Below are 25,868 nucleotides of genomic sequence, written 5' to 3' on the forward strand. Positions count from 1 at the left end.
TTGAGACACCCCACATATGGAGAACATCCTTTGCTCTACTGAATTCTGCTGCACTAACCTGAAGGCACCAACCCACTGGGAGCCAGAATGGGGTGTGTGTCTCCTCCTGATAGGGTGGGAAGCATACAAACTTAGGATTCACATGGACCTGGATTCCAATCCCAACTCTACCACTTACTCGTCATAGCTTTGGATGAGTTATGTAACCTCTCTAAGCCTCAGGCTCACCGTGAGCAAAGTAGGGGGAATACCTATCAGGAGAATGAATACAGGGGTTCAAGAAGACTACAGATGGAAGCACCATGTAGTGATTTTGTAGATATTAAATAGCTGTCAGTCCCCTTTTCTCACGTGTAGTTTTTCCTGGGATCTGGGTAGCTCTGCAGCCCCACTTCTGCTCTCCACTCTTGAATCTCCACCGTTGGAACTTCATCCCTTCAGTCTTTGATCCTTGTGAAAATACGACGTCCGTTAGGAAAAAACCTGGTGGGCTGTGCATGGTGAAAAGAGTGCAAAGTAAGGAAGGCTGGGGGACATCAAAAGCAAACTCATAACTACTCTCAGGCTGGATGGCAAGTAGATTCACCCTGAGTTCTCATGCCAACCAATTGCTAGAGGCTACTGGGGGTGTTGTATTGAGGATATTGTGCTGAGAAGGATTCCACGGTCACATCCAGCTTGGGGAGAAGGCATGCATGATCAACTGGGGATGTGTGTGAACAGGGGAGGGAAGTCCTTGGCTCTTGTAGGGTGTAGGGGCAGAGGGCTGAAGAACCGCAGCTTGGGTGCTTTGGTTCTCGCCCTCCTGTGCTGAGGTTCCCTGTGCTCAGCACTCACTGGCTTGTCCCTCCCACCCTGATCATTCCTCCAGGAGGCCCTCCTGATTGCTCTTCCTAAGCATGTCCTGGCCTGTGCTTTCCTTTCTCCAGGCTGGTCCAGCCGCCTGGCTACCGGGCATTGATATTCCTTCACTGTAAGCCCAGCTGCTTCCAGCCAGAGCTGGCTCTTGCCACCAGAGGGAAACGGTTTTGAGCATGCAGCGCCATGCCCCAGAATTCTTCTCCCTGAGCCTCATTATGATATTGTCGATATTCCCCGTGAAAGGGCATCTCTCTCGACGCCTTTGCTTTTTTATTAATGTGTGTGAAGGCAAGTCAAGCCTGATTATCATGAAGACAATTGCTGCAATCCCTCCTGGAGAAGGCTCATCCAGACTGTGTAGGCGGTTTAATTTCAGAGACCCATTAATTGGCAAAATTGCTTAAGCAGCTGCTCTCGGTGTCATTTCAGGACCACTTTGTGAGAAGCAGAGAGGAGGGGAGAGGGAGGGGAGGAAGCAGGCTTCCCGGCGGGCCAGCCTGCCCAGCCCCGCGTAGTCCCATTCTCTCTGGCAAACAGACACCAACGCTGAGGGAAGATATGCTATGGCTTGGGCTTGCTGCCGCCTGTGTCCCGCTCCTAGGCAAAGTCACTCGGCCCTCAGACCCGCATGCACACACCACCATTCTCTCCGCTGCCTCTTCCTTCTCCAACCAGGTCTAGCCAGTAGCAAATTCCCATTCACTTTCAACATCCGGTTCAGAGTGGCAGCTCCTCCAGGAAGCCTCTTGGGATTTGATCCACCAAGGACAATTTCTTTTTCTCTACTATTACTACTTTTTAAAAAATCTGTCAACACTTATGCTATTTCAAATATCAGGTTGTATAATGGACAGGGCTCATGGTGTCTTTATCTCTCTACCCCAAGAACATAGAGCCTGTTATAACGAATTGACTGAATGAAGGCTTGTTACATAAAATGTGCAATGCTTGGGTTGCGGTGGGGAGGTCATACAGTTGTTCATTCATTCAACAAACATGCGCCAGCCATTGTGCTCAGAGTAAGGGATGTGGGGCTCATTCAAGGTCTGATACGCTATCAAAGGATATACAGCTGGGGACATTCTGGGTAGAGAGATGACATGTCCAGCTCAGCGGATTGGAGAACGTTTTGCCGGAGACAGGCTCAAGCTGGGCCTTAGGAAAGGGATGCTAGAGTATTCCACAAAGCAAACAAGTAGAAATAGAAAAATGTGTGTGTATATTCTGACTAATTCCTAGAAGACAGATAATTCTGAAATGAACATGCTTTTAAAAATTATTGGAGCATAGCCAGTATACATAAGGTGCATAAATGTTAAATGGATGCCTCACTAATTTTTATATTAGTATCCACCCATAACTGCCACCCAGATCAAGAACTAGAACATTTCCAGCTCTCCAGAAAGCTCCCTGATGCCTTCTCCTAGGCACTGACACCCCTCCACCACAAGTAACTCCTTTGACCATTGGCACCATAGATTAGTTTTGACTGGAATCACAGTAATCTTTCCCATCAGGCTTCTTTTGCTCAACCTTTTCTGTGAGACTCATCCATGTTGTGTGTGGCTTTTGGAACAAATGGGCTTTTAATAAATGCCTCCTGTGAACCCAATTCTAGCCACACCCAGTTTACCCTTCCTTCTTGCTAACAGAACTCCAATTTATAGGAGGTGGTAAAATGTGCAGCTAAAGGACTACATTTCCCAAGCTTCCCTGCAGCCAAGGGTAGCCAATGAGATGTCCATGCAACCCCCTCAGCAGGGCTCCTGGAAAACTCTGCAGGAGATTGAGTGGGCTGGGAGGCCTCTCTGCCTCCTCCTTTTTGTGCCTGGTATATGGATGTGATTGGAGCTCCAACGGCCATCTCGGGTCATGAAAAGACTTGAGAATAGGGCCATGCGATAATGTGGAACAGAAAGCTAACAGAGCCTGGACCCCTAATGGCATCCTGGAGGCTCCATGTGAGCCCTGGACTGCCTTCCTCCAGGCTTGCTTAAGCCACTGTTACTTTGGTTATTGGTTATAGGCAGGAGAACTTAATCCTAATAGTTAACCAAATTGGTGCATAAAACCTTCCGATGGCATGCAGAATAAAATCCAGATTCTTTGCTGCGGCTCATATAGTCCTGTGTGATATGGCTCCTGGCTTCTTTTCTGATCTCTTCTCCTTCCATTCCCCCACTTGCTATCCACTCACATGGACCTTCTTTCATCTCCTTAAATAGCTCCTTAAATACTCCTTAAATAGCTCTTTTTTTGCCCCAGGGTCTTTGCACAAGCTATCTTTCCGGTAGGAGCACTCTTTCCTCTTTCCATCTGCCTGCTTTCTCCCCCTCTTTCAATTTCACCTTAAGTGCCGTCTCTTTAAAGAGGCTTTCCCTGAGCACCTGATCTAAACTAGACGTCCCTGGCACTTTTCATCTTGGCACTTATCCCACTTGGTAAGTGGCTTATTTGCTCAAAGCCTGTTTACTTCCACTAAATCCTCTGTACTATGAGGGCAAAGATTGTGATTCTGTTTTGTTAACTTTAAGGTCCCCCGAGCCTACCATAGTACCTGACACATGGAAAGTGCTCCATAAACATTTTTGAATGAGTTAATAAATGAACGAATTTGAGAGGAATACAAAGGAGACTATAGCTCCCAGCTCTACAATAAAGGAGACTACAGATCTCAGCTCTATAATAAAATAAAAGCAATAATGCATATAAGATACCAAGATGAACAAAACAGACAGAACTTAGAAACCAAGGCCAGATTGGTGGGTGGATATCAAGGACTTATACAAACATGAAATGTCCTGAGACTCCAGAAAAAGGGAGGGGAGAGTAATCAGGGAAAGCTTTGAAGGATGGGGACACCTATACTAAATAAAAAGGTGAAAAGCAATCAGTGTATGGAAGAAAGTCTATTAACTAGAATTGAGTTCATCTGTGAGTAACAGCAGTGCCAAAATAACAATGGCTGAAAGAAGACAAAAGTTTGTTTTACTCTCATATAAAAGAAATTAAGTTGCTAGGGACCTAGGTTCTTTCTATCTTGCTTCTCCACCATCTTTAGTATATTGCCTCGTGGTTTAATATGGCTGCTTATGCTCCAGCCACTACAATCAGAATCCACACACCAGGAAGAAAGAAGGTAAAGTGAAAGGGACAAAGAACTTAGGCTAAGTTCTTTTACCATTTTGTTGGACAGAACCTATTATATAGTCTCTTCTAGTTTGAGAGGAGGCTGGGAAATATAGTCATGATTCTGAGCCCAGATAAATGTCAAGGCTCTGTTATTAAGGAAGGAGGGCAGAGTGGATGTTGGGGTAAGCCACTGTAGTATCTACCCTAGGACAGGGAAGGATGGTACGGGTGGAAAGGGTACAGGTGAGAACACATTGGAAGTGTTTGGGGTTGTGAGTGGAGAGGAAAATCCTTAGGAGGCTGATGTCAAGACTGTTTCTCCCAAGTAACCCCACTGATGTTTGTTTAATGCATTGGTTCCAAAATGAGAGTGTCTTCCCGAGAGTCAAAATTATTCCAGTTTAAAAAGCCCTGTAAGAGGGATTCAGGAGTCCCAGGCTCCAAAACTCAACTGTCCACAGCTATGGTGGGGCCTGAAGCAAGTTTCAGCCCCTCTCCAATCCTCATGGCCAGCCATGGTGTGGACTTCGGAGGTTACACAGTAAGGCCAAGTCAGCTGACACGGAAGCAAAGAAGACCAGGCTGGGACTCAGAGAGATGAGACATGGTAATGCAGCTTTGGAAACCCAACAGTGATCCCTGAGCAGTCAAAGGAACATTTGCTGGAGACAGAAGGAAGAAAGAGGGCTCAATGCAGCCTCCAGCATTGCCTTCCTCTGGGGGTCTTTCATGCTCCTTATAGGCAATATTTGCCACCTCCCCTTTTCCTGGCAGAATCACAGAGACCCAAAACAAAAAGTGACTTTGATCTGCCTAAGGCCACTCAGTGAAGAGATGACACAGCTCACCTTCGGTCCATATCTCTGGATTTTGCTCTACTGCATTCCTTACCACACTAATTGTCTTGCCCCCATGAGCCAGAGTGATGGTTGGTATAGGACTCCTGTGGCCCCAGAGCTCCAGGATGTCTGTGATGTACCAAATCACCCCTCCATCCAGTTGGGATTGGGCCCTGGGTCTCTATAGCTCCTCCACATCAGAGGGGCAGACAGCCAAGGGACACCCCGCTTCGCTGAGGAATGACTGCATCACTGCATGCTCTCATGGTCACACAGCTTTCCTCCCAAAGTGGGAGGCGATCAGTCCCCGTCTCCCCAAACCCAGCTCTGGGCATGAGACACCAGACCAAGAGGGCATAGCCCTGCTTTCCCATCCCCAGGAGGGGAGTGGGCACATCTGCTGCTCCTCTGCCCAGTAGCCTGCTGAACTCAGCTCCTGGGGGCTACATTCCCCATCCTAACTCCCACTTAGTGGGGCTCATCTGCTTTCCTGGCTTCTGCCCATATCCCTGGTCAAAATACCTGGCTCAGCTGAACCTTGTGATCAGCAGTGCCCTTGAAAGTGAAGGAGCAAATGGTCAGTGCTCAAATTCCAGCTCTGTTACTTGCTAGCTGTGTGATCCTGGGCACTTTAGTTAACCTCTCTGAGCCTCATATGTAAAACAATCATGATACTAACTCACTCACAAGATGGTTGGAGGAATTCAAAATTAACCTTCAAACAAGACCATGTGTCATCACCGATCATTCTGGAATGTAGGGGGGTACCTGTGCCCAATAGTTTATGTTAGCATCAGCAACCACACTCTCTGGTCTTCACTCTTTACCCCCGAGGCTACCCCCTGGGAACTACATTTTCCAGGCTCCCTTGCCTGCTGGCTTCCTGTTAGGTTCAGCCAACAGGAGACACTGGTGGGAGATTAGAAGGCGGGAAGGAGGGAGAAGGCATTTGTCTGCTCCTGGCAGAGGCCCTTTGGCACTATTGCAGGCTCCCCAGTTCCGAGGGTGGGAGCTTCCAGCAGATGGGTCTTGTGGGCCCCATTGCCCAGAACAGGAGCAGCTTCCTCCTGGTCTAGGGGTAAGAACCCTCATCTTCCTTTTGCCCCTCTGACTCTTTTAGCCCCCTTGTAACCAATTCCCCTTATTAAATCTGCTTGAAACATCTAGAGTAGCTCTTGTCTTCCTGCCTGGGCACGGACAGATGCCATAGACAATGGATGCCCACGTCTGGAGGATTTCTCACTTACCCTGTGCATCCTCCACTGAACTGTAGCTCAAGCCCTCCTCAGTGCCAGAGCCACCTAGGCACCCCCACATGACTGACACTCAGAGCAGACCCAGACTCGAGCCTCAGTTTACCTTATTTCTAGGATCAGTGACTCAAGACCTTGGCCCTCCTCTCCACAAGGGGACAAGCCTTTCTGTTCTAATTAGTCAGATACCACACAACAACATCTCAGTCAACCATGGACCACATATACAATAGTGATACCATAAGACTATAATCCCAAATTGTTACTGTACCTTTTCCATGTTTAGCTATGTTTAGATACACAAACACACATTGTGTTCCAGTTGTCTGTGGTATTTGGTAGAACAACATGCTGTACAGGTTTGTAGACTAGGAGTAATAAGCTATACCATTAGCCTAGGTGTGTAGTAGTCTACACCACCTAGGTTAGAGTAAGTACGCTCTATGATGGTCACACAATGATGAAATTGATGCATTTCTCAGAACACATCCTTGTTAAGCAACACGTGACTGCACTTTCTCCCACCAACCCCAGCCTTGGCCCCCACAGTCCTCAGCTCACTCATTCCCCACCCCTGTCAGGTGCTCCCAGCCATTCTGGTAGGACAGAATCCTAGAATGTGTGCAGCTTCCTGCTGACCCATTTGACAAAGCAGAAAAGAGAACGGCTCTGCTATGAGGATGGGTGCCCAGCACAACTCAGAGGTGACTCTGAGGCTGGAGCAGCCCTGTAGAGATCTTCTAGTCCAGGCTCTGCTCATAAGAATGGCAAGATATTATTATGCCCATTGTTCAGATGAAAACACTGCTGTGTGAGTCTGTTTGCATTGCTATACAGGAATACCTGAGACTGGATAATTCATAAAGAAAAGAGGTTTATTTGGCTCATGGTTCTGCAGGCTGTCCAAGAAGCATAGTGCTCGCATCTGTTTGTGGTGAAGCCTCAGGAAGCTTCTTCCAATCGTGACAGAAGGCAAAGGGGAAGCCAGTGTGTCACATGGTGAGAGAGTGAGCAGGAGAGAGAGGGAGGAGGTGCCAGACTCTTTAAAACAACCACATTTCATGTGGACTTACCATGAGAACTCACTCATTACCACAAGGATGGCACCAAGACGTTCATGAGGGATCTGCCCCCACGACCCATTCATCTCCCACCAGGCCCCACCTCCAACCTTGGGGACCACATTTTACCATGAGATTTGGAGGGGACACAGGTACAAACCACATCAAATGAGCTCTAAAGTGACTTGCTCATGGCTGTCTTCTGGGAAAGGCTCCCATCTGCCATCAGCACTCACCACTTCCTCCTGTCAGTTCCTGACAATTCCTCTGCCCTATTTCAGGTGTTCTTGGGGTCGACACGCCCCTCAGCAACACACAGCCCTCAACTCAGGCTGAGTCCCATATTTTGGACTTTTCCAATCTTGAATCCCAAAACAGCACAATGTCTTGGATTCTATCTCTGTCAATTGCTATTTTCTGCCAAGGAAGTGAAAAAACCTAATTCATACTAAAGTATCAGTGGGTCAGTGTGTCCTTTCTTCCTTAGAAACACACTTGTTTCTTAGCTGAAGCCTTCAGCAGGGCCTCTCTGTCCAGCTGTGCAGGCTGTGCTCTGCACCACCCTGGTAGGTCTCATCCATGGCATGGGCCACGTGAACAGCCCTCCTCATCCACCTAGAGTTGTACATTGCACATTTAGACAGTGCCCTGCCTTTCCAGACACAATGTTGAATCCAAAGGAATACATTACTAGAAAGAGCTCATGACAGGGGGTTAAGAGACCCAGGCCTGATCTGGGATCTCACATGAGCCATTGACTCTCTCTGATATTCTGTTTCCTCTCCCAAAAAATCAGAGCTCTGCAAAATATATTTGTGCAGGGCTGAATACCTTAAAATATTTACGCACACACTTTCTCATTCAATCACATAGCAGGCAAGGCAGGTCCCATTCTCCCCATTGCAAAAAGGAGCGAACCGAGGACCAGGGTGTTGAGGACTTGCCCAGCATCTCACAGCTCAAGAGGACTGGAGCCTGACCTTGGACCAGATTCTCAGGCTCTCTACCGAGTCCTCCCACACTGACATGGGGAGGAGAAGCTTTCTAAGTTCTAAAGTTGTGTGAAGGTTTGTGCCCAAGTGGCGTGTTGGCCATCTCCAGCAGCACCATGGCCAGTGTCATGCCGCCTCGGGGGTCCGTCGACTCACTCCCCAGAGGCGCCTCTGCCTCCGGCTTCGGCTCAGCGCTGGCTCCTCGAGGTGCCAGGTGGAATCCCAACATTTTTTCCGCCTTCCTCAGGCCTGGCAAGTGGAGCCCAAAAACAGATGCCTAGCACCTTGTTCTTGGCGAGAATGACAGATTTTCGAGTCCCCTTCCAGGAGCCGTGCTCGCTTCCCCGGCATACATACGGTGTCAGCCCATCCTGAGCTAGTGAAAATAAACAGTGTCATTATCCCTCCGCTGGCTGCTGCACAGTCTATCTATACCACTTAAGACACGGGATAAATGGCTTCTCAGTTTCATAATGAAAGGAATATTTCATTTTGCAGAGCTGAGGAACTGTTTATTGAGCATAAAAACAATATTTATACTGTGTTTTGATAATAAACTGATCTAGAAGTTGGTTCATTTAGGTGATGACTTGGATGTGACTCACTCCTCTCCTCTGGAGTTGGTATGGGTGGGGAGTGCACAGAGCCTGTGATCTAGGGGGTCACAGGGCCCTGAAACACCCTTTCCACTTTCTGTGTTAATATTCAGAGTCTTCACAATGGTTCTAGGAGATGGCTGTCACTATTACCCTCAATTTACAGGTGGGGAAACTGAGGCATGGAGCGGCTAAGTAGCTTTCTCAAGTCATAGGTCTAGTAAGTGGCAGAGCTGTGAATTAAATGTAATCAGATAGGCCGAGCACAGTGGCTCATGCCTGTAATCCCAGCACTTTGGGAGGCCAAGGTGGGAGGATCACTTGAGGTCAGGAGTTCAAGACCAGCCCGGCCAACATGGTGAAACCCCGTCTCTACTAAAAATACAAAAATTAGCCAGGCATGGTGGCGGGTGCCTGTAATCCCAGCTACTTGGAAGGCTGAGGCAGGAGAATTGCTTGAACCCGGGAGGTGGAGATTGCACTGAGCCGAGGTTGCGCCACTGCCCTCCAGCTTGGGTGACAGAGTGAGATTCTATCTCAAAAAAACAAACAAACGAACAAACAAAAAAATGTAAGCAGACAGGCTCCAGAGCCCACTCTCTTAAACGTTTCGCTGGAGATTTGTTCTCAGCCTAAGAGAAGTCTAGAGCATGGCAAGAATACACCAGCAGGAGGTGAATGAGAGACTTTCATAGCTTATGAACATTGAGCCCAGCACTAGGTCTTTGCCCCAGCATTGCTCTGCAGTCCTGATCGCAGTTTCCCGAAAATGGAGCCAGTGGGGGAGTGGGTGCTGGGACCTTGCTCCAGAAGACTCCCCCTTTCAGGATCCTCCTGTCCCTGCTTTTTGCAGACAATGCCTCCCATTCACAGGTTCTGCCTCTGTAGCTCTGGACAGTTACAGCCAGGCCCTTCACAGGACTCCTGCTCAGAAATGATGGAGCCATCCTTGCTGCTGGATGTCACCTGCCTCCACCCCTTGCTGATGTGGGTCCCTGCTGGAATCTCCACTCTGCCTGCCCCTCCCCCATCGATGCTCTCGTTCACTCACAAAGGTACCGGATAGGGAGTTTATGATAATACTTGCAGCCACCAGGCGTTGCTAGGTGCCAGGCACTGTGCCAAACAGTTTTCATGGGTTATTGTTCATCTTTACAGTAGCCAAGGAAGTTAGCATGACTTTCCTTGGTTTAAAAGACAGACTCAGGAAGGTAAACTAACTTGCCTAAGGCCACACAGCTGGTAGCTAACAGAGAAGAAATGCAAATCCAGGCTTGTCCTCTCCCAGGCCCTTGGGCTTTCTCTACTGTGTCTCCTCTCAAAGGCTTCAAGAGTGAGGCCAGATTAGATAGATTGTGCTGGGTTTCCTGCCCTTTACCCTCTACTCCAAAAAAGCGTCTAAATTTCCTCTCACTGCCTCAGTCTGTCCCTGAAGTAGGCTGAATAATGGCCCCCAAGGATATCCACATCCTAATCTCCAGAATTCATGAGTATCATCTTACATGGCAAAAGGGACTTTGCAGATGTGATCAAATTCAGAATTTCAAGAACAGGTGATTATCCTGGATTATCCAGGAAGACTGTACCTGTAATCACAGGTATCCTTCAAAGAGAGAGACTTGACTGCAGAACAGAGGATGGCAATGTGACATCAAAAGAAGACACTGGAGAGTTGTGGCCAGGAGCCAAGGAATGCTGCCAACCACCTTAGATGCTACAAGAGCCAAGGAACAGGTTCTCCTCTGGAGCCCTCAGAAAGAACCACCTCTGTTAACACCTTGATATTAGCCCTGTGAGACTCATTTTGGACTTCTGACCTCCAGCATTTAAGAGAATAAATGTGTGTTGCTTTAGCCACGAAACTTGTGGTAATTTGTTATAGCAGCAATAGGAAACTAATACAGTGCTATTCAGCCCAATCTTCCAGTGTAGTCCTGATGCCAAAACAAGTGTCCCGTGGACTCCATAGATACACCAGAATCTGTCCCTGTCCCAGTATAGAGTCAGGAAACCGCATGTCTATTTCCGTAGTGTTACCACTGAGGAGAATCCTGAAGTTCAAAGAGGGGAAGTGACTGCTTAAAATCCATCCTAAATTAACAATGATGAAGATAGGACTCAAATCCAGTGCCTCTTGCTTCCATATGAATCTTTTATCTACTTTTTAAGGCAGTCAATAACTCTAAAAAGTTACAAAGAAAAAAATAACTGTGGGATCTCAGAGCTATTTCTTTGTGTGAGTGAGTGTGTGTGTGTGTATGTTTCTCTCAGCATTATTTTGTTTTGTTTGTTGTTTTTTTGTCCCCACAGCAGATTATAGGCCTATGGTATAAGTAAGAGAACATTATTCTGAGTTAGCAACATTATTCCACTTGCCAGTTTACGGCTTTTTTGATGAGATAAGATAACACTAAATGTTCACCCAAACATTTCGTGTGCCTCTACACAGGACTATGTGACTAGCTCTGGTCAAAAAATGTGGTGTGGTGGAAGGGAGATCCGCCACTTCCAGGCCTTGCCCCTAAAACCTCAATAAACTCCCCTTTTTAGATGCACCTTGCCCATTGGCTGGGCCGCTAAAGACCTCGAGGAGGACTTGGAAATACTGAGGGCCTGCTAAGGGTTAGCAGAGCCTAAGCTATGTAAAAAGAAACTAGATCCCTGAGTCACCACTTGGAGGAGAGGTGCCCAGCAGAGCCGTCTGACAGCAATACCCACATTGGACCTTGCAGCAGTGATAAATGAACTATCATTAGGTTAAGTCACTGGGAATCTGGGGCTTGTTACTGCAGCACAACACAGCCTATCCTGACTGACAAAGATGGGAAGATGGTACTCAATGCCTCTCAGGTACTCAATAAATGGCATTCATTACTGGAAGGGCCTTTAAAATGGAACCACTTCTGTGGGTGAATATCAGATAGGATCTGTGGTATATGTCTATATACACCTTTCTAGCTTCACCTGGAAATTCACTGAAGGACTGAGAATTAATAGCCAAGAGTGGTTACAACAACCTAAGAAAAATGGTTGTTAACTTAACCAAACTTTCCTTCTACTGTTTCCCCTTAGACATCATCCCATCTGAGAGAGACCAGGACTGAGGTTTCTTGGTCCTGGCTTGAGTTCTTCTTGATGGGATTTTCCTGTCTACTACTCTTGAGGATCTCCTCATAAAGACAAGTTATTCCCGGAGAGAGGGTCAGGCCCTAGGAGAATGGGTGTGGCCCTGGAGGAAGAAAGAGGAGGCGAGCAAGAGAGAGGGGCAGGGTCTATGTAGGCAAGAGTGGGGGATCAGTCCTGGGACCTTCCTTTCCTCTGTCCCCCATCTCTGCACCACCACCCTCTCCATCCTCATTTTGAAGGAGATGCCATCAGAGACTTTGGGAAGTAGATCTAAGCTTAGCAGACTCTGGAGGTTGAATGGGCAATAGACATAAAAAATCATGTTCTTATGAATCATCTCCCAAGGAATCCTGAGAAATGGGAATTACAACATACCTAGGGAAGGTTTAACCTACTGTATCTTATCAACTGTAAGACACGTTTCACAATCTGACATTGTGAAATCAGAATGTGTATTACAGCCAATAGCATGTCACAGTGTCATTAGCAGTGCTTTTTATTTTTTGTGGAACATACAATAATCACGTCTTAGATTAGACAAAAATGTGGTAGAAATGTAGTCAGAATCTTTTTTTTTTTTTTTTGAGGCAGAGTTTCACTCCTATTGCCCAGGCTGGACTGCAATGGTACGATCTCAGCTCACTGCAACCTCCACCTCCCAGGTAGAGCGCTTCTTCTGCCTCAGGCTCCCGAGTAGCTGGGACTACAGGCGTGCACCACCACGCCCAGCTAATTTTTGTATTTTTAGTAGAGACGGGGTTTCACCATGTTGGCCAGGCTGGTCGTGAACTCCTGACCTCAGGTGATCCACCTGCCTTGGCTCCCAAAGTGCTGGGATTACAGGCGTGAGCCACTGCACCCAGCCAGAATCATTTTTAAAAAGAGCATTCTTGTGTTCAACTAGAAATTGTAATGGGGCATTTAAGTCTCTAGGTATATATTAAGATAGCAGGAGCTAAATCTCTGAGTCACCACTTGGAGAAGAGTGGCCAAGCATAGCAATTTTCAGATTTATAAAAAATACCTACATGGTGGTATTTAACAACAAAAAAATGAAGATTGCAGTATTTCAGAGTAGAATTATGCATGTGATATTGGAGTAGTGAACACTGGAACTACAATTTTTATATTGGGACTATCTTTAGGTAAATGGGAAAATGGGTAGGACATGCCTTTCATGTAGTAGACATTCAATAAATGGTTGTTTAATTAATTATTTTTAGAGTCTAGGTCTAATGAGTAATCTTTATTTAATTCTCTTCGTCTTAAATTTTGTTTCTCTTCCTTCTCCCCTGTGCTTTCTTAATTTTCTATCATGGGATGCATGGAAAACTTCAAATTTTTAAACATTTCAAGAAACTTCTCAGCCTTCAGGTCCACTTCTTTCCTGTTTCCCAGCCCTTCTCTGAAGCTCGTAACTATTGCCAAAATATGAACATTTTCAACTTGTCAGTGTTACAGGCTCTTTGAGTTGTCGATTTTCTTCCTGGAAACCTCTGTGGCCAGTGGTGCCTTTGCCCAAGTTCTCGTCCTGTGTCCAGGAAGAATGAGGTACGCAGACAAGCAAAGAGTGAAGATGAAGAGGAGCTTTATTTAGTGTTAGAACAGCTCAGAGGAGACCCATATGGGTAGCTCCTCTCCATAGGTAGGTCATTTCATGGCGTGTTCAGCTCTCAGCAGAGAGGAATCCCTGGAGGGGTTGGCTCCTCTCTGCAGGCAGGTCATTCAGACATCTCTGCAGGTCTCTGAAGCTCTCAGCAGAGAGGGTAGCTCCTATCTGCAGCTGGTCATTCCATCTCTCCATCCTCTGCCCTGCTCTGGCTGAGCCCAGGGCTTTTATGGACCTCAGAGGGGAGGAAGTGCATGCCAATTGGTCCATGGGCAGTCACGGATGGGCCTGCAGGAGGCATCACAGGTCCCCTCTCCACTGTGACTGACAGCCTAGCCCTCAGCCTTCAGGCCAGGGGACCTTACTGGGGACCTGCCTCCTTCCACCCAGGAATCTGTCTGCTTCCCATGGCCATTCATGGTCCCAGGGCTTGGCCCCACTCCAAGATCAGAGAAGGCACTGGGAGAGGAGAGAGGCCAAGCAGTGGAAACAGATACCCCTGAGCCTGCAGGGACAGGGAGGGGCCTTCCTGGGTCCCCAAGGGTGTAGGCTGCAGAGATGCCGGGTCCCATGCCTGGGAGGGTGGCCGCAGCTGCACCCGGGGAGCTCCCCACCACAACTCAGAAAGGGCGGGACTCCCACCAGCTCCATGGAGTGTGCAGCCCCAGCCGTGCCTCCTTGCTGCAGCCTGTGTGATAGCAGCAGCCACTGGCATCATCAGGTCCAATGCTCAACACTTTCCATGCATAGTCTAGAATTTTGTGAATCCTCTTTTTATGGCTCTTAACTCACCCTGCCTTGAATTTTAACTTCTTCTCTGCTTGTAAATCTCTTAAGGCAGGAGTTAGGTCTTTGGGTCTCTGTTAAGAGAGTTAAACCCCTTCATCTAAGGTTGCAACTAGCATTTAGCAAGTACAGATGCTCCTCAACTTACAGTGGGGTTATGTCCTGATAAACCCATTGTACACTGAAAATGTCAAAAGTTGAAAATGCATTTAACACATCTGACCTACCAAACATCAGAGCTTAACCTCCCCTATCCAAAACATGCTCAGAACACTTATATTAGCCTACAGTTGGGCAAAATGACCTAACAGAAAGCCAATTTCAAAATAAAGTGTTGAATATCTTATGTAATTTCCTGAATCTTGTACTAAAAGTGAAAAACAGAATGGTTGTATGGGTACTCAAAGTACAGTTTCTACTGAATACATATCACTTTTACAGTGGTTCAAATTGTAAGTTGAACCATTGTAAGTTGGGGACTGTCTGCGCTCTCATGATTGCATAGATAAAGGGATGACAGATGAATGGATAGATGGATGAGTGAATGGATGAGTGGATAGCTGGATGGAATTATTTTTATACTTTTTACTCTTAAGTCATTGGAAAGAGACCAAAACAAAGGTCCCCTATGACATCAGAAAGTTAGAGGTCCCTGAGGCAAGGATGGATTTCGGAAGGCACAGCCTTCCGATGTATTGATGTATTCAATACTGCAAATGAGTAAAAATGATAAAGTTCCTGCAAAGTCCAGAAATCCAGATGGGTGTCTGCCCCTGGCCAAATACACATGATATATTCTTATTAATAAAGCCAGACTAGTGTCCTCAAATTATCCAAGGAATACATTTGCCCACCCACAGCAGTGGGGGAAGCGATTACTTATTAATAAAGCAATAGCTAAATCTAATTATATCCCCATCAGAGGCAGCTGGTAATAAAACCAGGCTGGTCTTCCAGAGCTCGGTGACCCTGCTGACCTCAAATCAAAGTTTAAACCATCAGTCAGCTTCCAATGCATTCCCAGCACACCTACCAATTACGAGCGCCCTGGTGCCGCTGTCTGCCAGGGGTCAGAGGTCACCGCCTGCACTCGATAGCTGGGAGCTGGAATGGGGCTTTAGAAATCTCATTATCCTGTTAACCATACATTTATCTGACAAGATAAAAGAGACTAGGTGACCAAGCTATCATTAAAGATTAATAGAAAGTATAAAAAATTCAGCTGCAACCAGCATTGCTGTTTAGAGCTTGTGATCGGCATGACAGGGTTATTAATCAGGGAACCAAAAAGATTTCGGTCTTTGCTCTTGATATTTTCTATTTTTATTTTTAGTTTTGTTTTTTCCCTCCCTCTGTCTGAAGTCATTACCTCGTCTCCTATCACCCCAAACTGGAGGTCAAAGGAGACTCCTGCTAATTGGCTCTTCCGGCTTCAAATCATAACCCATTGGGCTAATTAGAAAACTGCCAGGACTCAAGGTGACATGGGATGCAGCAGGGGACGCTGGTGGGCTGGGACAGCGGTGCCAGCTGCTTATTGGGCTGCCGCCCTTCTCGCGTGCCAGGCCTGTTAATCAGCAGGGGAAATCAATACATTTTAAATTTAATTCAGGCCTGTAAGGCACACCCAAGCCCCAAGATGATTTCTCCTCATTCGTGATTCCATTTCAGTTTTACATGAAAGATTTTCAACCCACGCCTACCCAGGAATCAGAGGGCAGGCTCTGTTTTTAAGGCTTAGGGATTCTTTTTATTCTTTCTAGTTCTCTCTTATCGCCCACCCACCCCTGCCGACCAGCTTCCTCCCCACGGCATCCTCCTTCGCCTTTTTGATCATAAATCAATGTCCTTTTCCTCTGCTGCCCTGGAAGATGCAAGCTTAGATGACAACTCAGCTGTTCCCCTTCCGCCCCCAGGGCCAAGGCAAAGAGAAGCCAGGAAGATGAGCCAGTGAGGGAAGGTAGAGGGTTTCCAGAGCAAAGAGGCAGCTTTAGTCAACCCGTGGAAGGGACTTGCGGACCCGGACGATCCTTAGAAGGCTGATCAGGAAGCGACATTGACCAGGGGTGCCTGGCATTCTTCCCTGCCCTGGGATCAGCGTGGCCTCAGGAGTGCACCCAACAATGCCATCAGGCTGCCAGGACCCTCTACTGCCAGCTGGGTGACCTTAGGAAAGTCAGCTGGCCTCTCTGAGCCTGCTTCCCTGGGTGGACAATGGGGAAAACCCCTCCTTCTTGGGGTTGTTTGAAGATCAAATGGAATTCTTGAGCACAATCTCTTCCATTGTAATGGCTTCCTGGCTTGCTCCTACTTCCTCCCTGCTCCATTAAAGCTTAATCTGATAAATCAATTAAGGATAAAATACTATTGGCTGACCTCTGGTTAGTTGCCAGAGTTCAAGGACAACAATTTATTCCTCTGTGCATCTTCCTACCCCCAACCACCCCCCCGCTCCACCCGCGCGCACACACACACACACACACACACACACACACACACACACACAGTGAATTGTCTAATGGCCTCTTCTTCCAGATAGGAGACACTCTTTGTGCCTCCATAAATGTAGCCTGGCACCAGTAAGTCCTGTATAAGTACTTAGTAGATAAAGGAATGAAAGCCTGGCCAGAGGGAAAATCCAAACCTCCTGCTAGGAGGAAAGCCAAAGGTCAAAGTTGGGTAAATAGGGGAAAGGAACCAGCCCCAGTAGCCAAGGTAGGTGAAACAGAAAGAAAAATCAGTAGAGAAGAGACAGATTGGGAAGAGGAGTACAAGGTAGGTCAGGAGAGTTGTCCAGGTCATGCAATGAACAAGGTCTTCTGGGCTTTGAAAGACACATGACTGTAGCTCTGTGGCTTAAGGCTGGACTTCATGGTTTCTAGGACCAGGCTGCTCTGGAGACCATGGAAATTGCACTGCCCAGCTGCGTGCTGGGGAGTCCTGGTGAAAAGACTGTTTCATTCCACTGAGAAGCCAAGGAAGCAAAGACGCGAAAGGGAGAAATAGGGAGGTTTCTGAGCCAGAGTGGCAAGAGAAAAGTGCTATTTCAGGGAACAAATGATTAGTGATGTTACACAGAACAGGTCAGAGGAGGAAAGAATGCAATTGGGGAAACTAGTGAGGATGCGGCCCAGGGAAGACTCAATGAAGACTGAGGCCAGGGTGATGAGGGTGGGAAAGGACACAAAAGATGTAAACAAGAAAGGAAATCAAGACACAGACTCCCTCTCTGTGCTCCTCAGCCTGCTTCTCACCTTCCCTGCACCTGTGTCTCAGCCAAAGCCAGCCCTCAGGGCCCTCCCAGCCCCATGCCCCCGGGGCCAGGCCCAGTTACATCAGGTAAATAAAAAGGAAGTATGTGGTTTCTTCTTTCATTTCTCTCTCCTGACTTCCTCTGACTGCCAAAATTTGTCTGTCCCATCTGCAAAAATGTGACATTTTATATTCAAAGCAGTGCATGTCTAGTTATTTACTAGATGTGCAGCTAAGACATAATTACATTTAAAGTATTTTCCCCCAGGAATAGTCTTCCTTTAAGCAACAGTGCTCATTGTTTGAAGATCCTACATTTGGCGAAAAGAGTTCATAATTGCCTTGTAAACAGGTCTTGCAGACAGACACAGCAACAGCTACTTCTAAAACCTCCTGGAAGATCCTGGGGCTGAGAAAGTTGTGTATCTGTGTGTCTGCACATGTGTGGGTCCATGTGTCTGTGCATGTCCATTTGTGTGGGTGTGTTCTAGGTATGTGTGTGTGTGAGAGAGAGAGCATGTGTTTATGGAACACACATCTATGTCTTGTGTGTTGTGGAGGGGCAGAGCATGAAGAAGGAAACTAGTGTCTACTGAGAGCCTACCATGTTGCAAGTGCTTTGGGCATGGCCTTATTTAATCTTCAAATATTCTTGTCTCAGTTTAACAGCTGAAGAAACTGAAACTTAGAGAAGTAAAAGAACTTGCCCCAAATTAATCTGCCCATAAGTTTCAGAGATAGAACTCTGCTTCTCATAGTCTGTCTAGTTTGTGCTAAAAAGACTGAAGAAATAAAAGTACCATGTTGTGTTTTCACTCAGTGGCATACTTCATATTTTCTCAGATTCATTCATATATAATCATGTATATATCATTTTCTGAGTCCCTCCTGTCCTAGGCATTGTGGTAGAAACCTTACATATGCAATCTAATGCAATGCTTACCACCTCTCTGGAAGCGGGTTTATTATTGCCATTTCAGAGATTTAAAAAAATGAGGCATCAAGGGATTAAGTAACTCCCCCTCACAGAGCTGTAATGCAAAGGCAGCTTTGTTCAACTCCAAAGCCCACGCTCTTGCCCTTACATCCCACAGACTGGCTTCATTATTACTCAGTTTTGAGTCTTGAGAATTTAGAGTCTAGGTAGGCAGGAAAAGCATACATGTGACAACCAGAGTTATCACATGGTGGTCTGTATGTGAAGGCCAGCAGCTACCTTACATCACCAAAACTCAGATTATCTCCATCTTCCTGCTCTGCTACCCTCAGTCTGTCGGCTGCCTTAGACTAGTTTTCCTCATGGTTACAAGACAGTTGCCAGAGTTCCAAGCATTGCAAACAGCCTTGACTATACCCAGTGAAAGAAGGTAGACTAGTTAATTCTTATTTCTCTGTCTTTTTTCCTCTTTTTAAATCTTCATTTATTTTATTTTATTTCTACTATATCCTTCTAACTTTTTGTCTGTGTGTATACATAGAGGAAGTTTGGGAAGATGTTTACCTGTTGAAAAGGCATCTTTGTGTACTTTGATGCATGGTTTGATTTGTTTTTGTAATGAACATACAGAATTTTTTAGAAAAAATAGTATCTTTTAAAAAATGATGTCAGTATTCAAAAGAAATGAAACTAATCTCACAGTGTCATTCACCTGCTTAAGATGCATCATTGGCTTCCCCACCACAGACCGGATGAAGGACAAACTCTATGGCAGTTTATAAGCCCTTCTGTCATGTGGCCTCTGTGTTCCTGCCGGAGGACTTTGGTCCTCAAACATGCAGATGTTTCTGTGCTTCCCGCCTTGGTTCCGGCGCTCTCTCCTGCTGGAGAACCTCCCTCCACTGCTCCGTCAGTGGAAACCCTGTGCCTTCCTCAAGGACCAAACCAAAAATACCTTGCTCCTTGCAGCTTCTCCAGGAAGCTCAGTCAGGAGATATTGCTCCCCTATCTAGAGGCCAGATTTTTGTGCATTTTGCATTGTGGTGAGTTTGGGTCAGTGGCATGCTGGAGCCAGTGGCCTTTTCCACTCTTGAGACCTGAGTCTGTGCATCTCTTCCCAAGATGTCATATTGGTGTCTTGGAATCGGCCATGGAGAGAATATTTATACCATGGGAAATGACAAATGCTACAATTTTTTTTTCCTTAGGGAAGTTAGTTGTTAAACATTTACCAGCACACCTTCAGTTTGGGTAGGGGTCCATCTCAAAAATTAACTCAGAATTAATTCAGGGAGGCCTGTCTTATTTAGCTCCAAACTCCATCCCCCATGCTGCTAGCACAGTGCTGTGCTCAGTTCTAGAAAATTAGCTTTTGCAAGCAAAAGGGCAATCCAGGACTCCACTGTCATTGCCCCGCTATGGGAGCCAGCCAGCCCATGGCCCTGGGCTGGGGCTATAAGAGCTGCTGCAGTGCAGGTTTCCTTCAGGCCTCCTGGAGACCTTGGGCCCCACCTGTTGGAGAGGGAACAAGCAGGGCTTAACAGGAATGATGGAGATGTAAAATGGCCCCAGGCCATCCCAAATCCCTAAATCTTACACAATAGAGAGGCTTAAGTGACTCAGTAAATGAGCCAAGGAGTTCAGGTCTTGGAAAATGCAAAGTGGTTTGCTAAACCATCCCGAGCAGCATTGATCATCAGCTTACTGGTGGTGTCAGAGGGGCCCATCCAGTTCCCTCAAGCACTGTCTGTGCTTTTCAAGAGAGATTGCAAGTGACAAATGAGCACAAGAGGCAGGCCCTGGCAAAGCTCAGACCGGATCCCTGAATCCACAGATTTACAGCTTCAACCTGCAGCAGGCCCGGTCTGTGCATGGCCGGGGTGGAATTAGGGGGCTGGGAGCCCTTCAGAGAACTAATACAACCATGAGTCCAAGCCACTCACATCACAAAATCGTGTGGCCCTCAGAACCCATACCTACATGTGGCCCCAAAGCCGTATGAGAGATCTGGAACAGTATCCTTCAGAGGCAGACCCCAGAAACTGGGGTTCTGACATCCTTAGTCCCAGAAAATGCCCAGTCTGCAGGTCATTCTGAATCACATTTGTTGAAGAAATAAATCTGAGTTCTGGCCTGGCCTTTGCACTGTGCAACCTTGGACAAAACGCTTCTCTCTGGGCCTCGGTTTCTCCATATGGACAATGAGGCACTTATGGAACTTTATGGGCTTAGTGACACCCTCTCCCCACTTCAGCCCTGTCACCCTCTGTTCCTAGGTATTTCGAGCTGTGTGCCCCACATAAGAATGCAGGGCAAGACTGGGCGCTTGCAGAGGTTTAACTCACCCAGCTGGTCTGCACAGGCCAAAGCTTGGGGAGCCCCAGCTTCCCTGGCTCAGGCCCTGTGCAAACCAGTCTCTCGCCCTGTCAGAGGGAGGGACTGCTCCCTGGAGCCCACCCAGCTGGCTGGGAGCTCTCTGCGTGCCTGCCACTGTGTGACAGTCATGCGATGAGAGGGAAGCTCAGCACATGTCCCCAGCCACCATCAGTTGGCGGTTCCTTGAGTGGAGGGATGTCAGAGGCACGTCAACACTTTGGCGGCTGCTATTCCAGGCGGGCAAGGCAGGCAGAGGGCCTGTGGGCGCCTGAGTCTGCAGAGCCAGCCCTTGGGGGAAAGGAGCCAAGACACAGAAGGGGCTCAAGCTGCCCTGCCCCTCACCCCACAGCCTTTAGGGGGCTGGGGAGAAAGTCGGGGATCAGAGAACTATTTTTTCCTGGGTTTTTCTGCCTATTAAACACTTTATAATTTGGTCTCATTTCTTTCTTGATAACTCTACAAGGTAGATACTATACCATTGCCCCCATTTTTCAGAAGAGGCTCAGTGAGGTGGCATGTCCTGCCCAAGGTCACTCAGTCCTCGAGAGCACAGAACTTTCTGGATGACAGCTACAAGCTACTGAACACCACACTCTCAATAAACCCAGTGTTCTGGACTGCACGTTCACGTCTTCCCCAAATTCCTATGTTGAAACCCTAACCCCCAATGGGATGGCGTTAAGAGGCAAGGGCTCCAGGAAGTAGCTGGGTTCAGATGAGGTCGTGAGGGTGGAGCCCACATGATAGGATCAGTGTCCTTAGAAGAAGAGAAAGAGATAAGGGTGCACTCTCTGCCTGCACAGACCAGGGAAAGCCACGTGAGGACACGGGCAGGAAGAGGGCCCTCACCAGAGCCCAGCCATGCTGGCACCCTCATCTCCAGCCTCCAGAGCTTCGAGAAATAAGTTGTCATCTAAGCCCTCTGGTTTGTGTTATTCCTTTACAGCAGCCTGAACTGACCAAGACATCTAGGAAGTAGGTGTCATCCATCCACTTGCTCAACACCCCATATTTCACCTGTTAATGGTGGGGCCCATCTACTCCTAGCCTAGCTGGAGGTGCCCTGGACCCCAGTGTTCCCCCGGCTCCCCAGTGTCTAGAGTATCTTGTGGGGATGTCCACTTAGGACAGGGGGTTTAGTTTGGGAAGCCTGGGTGGGGTTCCCATTCATATGAGGTCCAGGGCGGGTGGGGTCAGGCAGGCTGATGTAACCAACCCCCAGTGGGGAGCCAGCCTGGGACCCAGATTTCGGGCCAGCCTTCCCCTGGCACACAGCCCCAGTGGGGACCCAGCTCAAGGGACAGGCTAGGAGGCTCTGGCTCCCCCTGCCCCCCACCTCGCATGCCTTCTCCACGCTCCTCCCACCAAGCCTCTCCAGGCCCCTACTGTTGCCCATCTCATCTCTCCCACAGGAAAAAGCCCTCCATCTCCTTTCCTCCCAGTAAGCTTTAAAGGTCCATCAGAAATTACTTTAAGACCCATTAGGCAACCACCCTAAAATTGGCCCAGTAAAAACAGATTTGCCTGCTTTAGAAACCAGGCCACCCAACCCTGCACATGGCTCTTCCCTCAGAGGGCTTTTCTAGAAGGGAGGGGGACAGGGATCACAGATGAACCAAACCAATTTTAGTTCTCTTATCCCTCCTAGGAGGAAATTCAAGCTCAGAGGCTGGCCGGCTCACCTAAAGGCACCCAGAGGGCAACAGCAAGAGCTGGAATCCGGGCCATCCGGGCTTGCCTGTTCCAAAGCCCCTATTTTCACCAGACCCTGCACGTGCTGCCGCCATTGTCTAGACTCCAGTTGCATGAGGCAGCTCTGTGAGTTATCGCTTCTCCCAGCCTCTGGGGACCCCCATCGTTCTCCACAGTTAATATCAGGCCTGCCTTGGGCATGGCCCTGGGACCCTTCTCAGCCTGGGGCAGTCCCAGCTCCCATACTCTTCTTTCTTTATCCCCACCCTCCATGTGTCCAGGGCTCCTTGTTGCCTCTCTCTCACTTCCATCTTCAAAGCAGGTACTGAGAGCCCAGGGCAAGCTAGAGACTCCGGTTGTGCTGGAGATAGAGGTGACTAAGCAGAGTAAGCTCCCTGCTCTCAGAGTTGATATCCTACTTGGGGGAGGCAAGGAAATGAATACATCAGTAAGATCATCTCTCACAGTGAAGAGTGTCAAGAAGGTGGCAAAAGCAAAGTGAGCTTTCCAGCCTGTCCCCGGCTGTCTTGCCCTGCGTAGGGCCTCACAGGTCCCCTCACTTCACCTGGGTAGCAATCACAGGAGGGGAAGAGGAGGGTGCCAGGAAGACAGGGAAGGAAAGAAACGCCAGGCCAAGCCCTTTGGAGTGTGATGTTGTATGGAACTTCCATACTGACTGTGGAAAGTAGAGATTCTCCCCAGTGTGACATGACAAAACTGAGGGTAAGAGAGGCTGCTCAAAGGCGTAGGAGCCAAAGCAAACTCCAGTTCTCCTGACTCCCATCCGGTCCAACGCTGTTTCCAAAACACACTGCCTCCCATGCTCAAGATGGGGCTGTAGCCATTTCTCCTGTTCCCAGCCCACATAGCCCCTAACCTGTGACAGCCTCCCTGCTCCTACCCCTGCTATAAATGGCCATGATGTGCAGCCATGGCTGAAAGCACTCACCGAGGTATGCCAGAGACAGTCCAGCTGATGGAGCCATCTCATAGGAAGGCATTCAGAGTTGTCATTTCTTCATGGTCAGTGCTCTCCATCCAGCTGTGTATATGCATTTGGCATCTGCTATGTGCCACTCTCTCGGTGAGGTGCTAGGCATACAATGAGGCAGGCAGAAGCCTGGCATTCCATAGCTGGGCACAACAGCTCATACCTGTAATCCCAGCAATTTGGGAGGCCGAGGCAGGAGGACCACTTGAACCCAGGAGTTTGAGACCAGCCTGGGCAACATGACGAAAACCCTTCTCTACAGAAATTACAAACATATTAGCTGGGCATGGTGGTACGTGCCTGTAGTCCCAGCTACCCAGGAGACCAAGGTGGGAGGATCACCTGAGCTTGGGGAGGTGGAGGCTGCCATGAGCTATGATCATGCCACTGCACTCCAGTCTGGATGACAGAGTAAGACTCTGTCTCAAAAACAAGAAGCAGCAGCAGTCTGACACTCCAGTGAGAACACAACCATCCGGCCCACCATCACAGAAGTCAGTATGGAATCCCAGACTGGGCAGGGGCTGTGGAAGACAAGACAGGGTGGCACAAGAGCGTTTGATAGGAGAACTGTTGGATTCCAGAGGGTCCCTGAGGAAGGAACAACGATCTGTCATTGAACAGGCAAGGGGAGGGTTAGAGGGAGGAGGAGACACAACAGAAGGAGCAGCCTGTAGGAAGGTACATGGTGTGTTCTAGAAACTGGGAAAAGGATGGGTGGGCTTAGAAGTAGAAGCAGCGAGGAGGGATGGAAGAATTTGGAACTGGGGCTGTCAGCAGGGGCCACACCATGTGTGCAGTGGGCTGTAGGACACGGGGAAGCATTTGGCCTCGATCCTGAGGCTACAAGGAGCCCCTGGAGCTCTTCGACGTGCCTGAGCTTTTAGAAGATGGCCCGGCAGCTGCGCGGTTGCACATCTGCCAGAGACGGCAGCAGGACATCTGTCAGGGTCTATGAGTGGTGCCCAGGAGAGACGATGGTGCCTTAGAGCGAGGAGGTAACAGTCAGAGGGGGACAGGCGATGGGTTCCAGAGACGTGAAATCTAGGAGGTGAAATTGAGAGGTGGGGATGAGGAAGAGGGAGACTAAGGGTGGTCTGAGTTCTACTCTGTCAGCGAACACAGGTGGGAAGATCTGATTTTGGGAACTGCAGCCCACATGGATGAGACTTGCTCGAGGTCTCACTGCCAGGCTTGATCCTGGATTCCGGACTCCAGCTCTGTTTCTCGGCATCTTTCTCAACACGCAGCCCATGCCGAGAAGAGCAGGGTACCACTGGCTCTTTGTGCCCCTAGACCAACGGCCCTGGCAGACAGAGATGGCCCCAGTCATCCAGGTGGGCCCCCACCCGTTGCCCCATGGCATCACACACAGTCCTGGCGTACAGGGGCCCGATGGTGCATGTGTTGGGTTAGTATGGTTAACCAGGGATCCAGAGAACATGTCTGAGTTCTAATCTGTCCCCAGGAAGTCATACCTCTTGGGAACCCTGTTTAAAATATTGTTTCTGAGGATGAAATCATATCAGGTTATGCAAAAGCCCTCTGAGTAGTACCAAGCCATGGTACTTGGTTTTGCATGGTACATGGTACCATGCAAATACATGGTACATGGTAAAACATTTTCATTGCACAGCACAGGGAGGAGCTGCCTAGGAAGCTGAGAAGGAACGGCATGACAGGGGTGGGTGCAGCCCAAGCAAAGGCATGAGGTGGGGAAAGCGCGAGGCCACTGCAGGGAGGTGGCAGGTAGATCACAAGGGGCTTTTGTATATATTATCCTGCGGCTCGATCTTCACAACAGCCGTGTTCAGGTAAAATCACTCTTTCATTTCTCAGATAAGGAAACGGAGACGAATAGCACTGCAGCAGATTTCCCCAGCTCACCAGATCCTAAGCAGCCGAGCCAGCTCCTCTCACCCACAGGTAGCCAAGCCCTTAATAGATGAGAAATCACTTGCTGAGTTAAAAGTTAAAAGTGACTTATTGATGACAACAGTCTCCCAAGGATCTAGCTAAGGAAGAATTTTCAGTGGCCAGGACCTCTGAAGGTCCAGTTTAATCTTCCAAGGCAATTTGGAGAAAGAAATTGGCCTTTCTTGAGATGGACTGGAGCAAATACATTTGCTCTCTTCAATTTTGCAAGCACCTGTCTCCCAGAAGCAGGGGTGGAGGCAGACTGGAGGGTGAGGAGGGGCGTCCCTGCCAGTCTCTGCCTGCACTCTTCCCCTCCCCCAGCACCTCCGGAGGGGCAGACAGGGAAAAAGAGTCAGCGGTGATACTGTGTGCTGATCAGCAACTTGAGCAAAACTTAATTGCTTCCCTGAACCTGAAAAAATATCAAACTGCATAAATAAATGTGCTT

Source organism: Pan troglodytes, chromosome 16 (assembly GCF_028858775.2).
Source record: "Pan troglodytes isolate AG18354 chromosome 16, NHGRI_mPanTro3-v2.0_pri, whole genome shotgun sequence".
NCBI classification, from domain to species: domain Eukaryota; kingdom Metazoa; phylum Chordata; class Mammalia; order Primates; family Hominidae; genus Pan; species Pan troglodytes.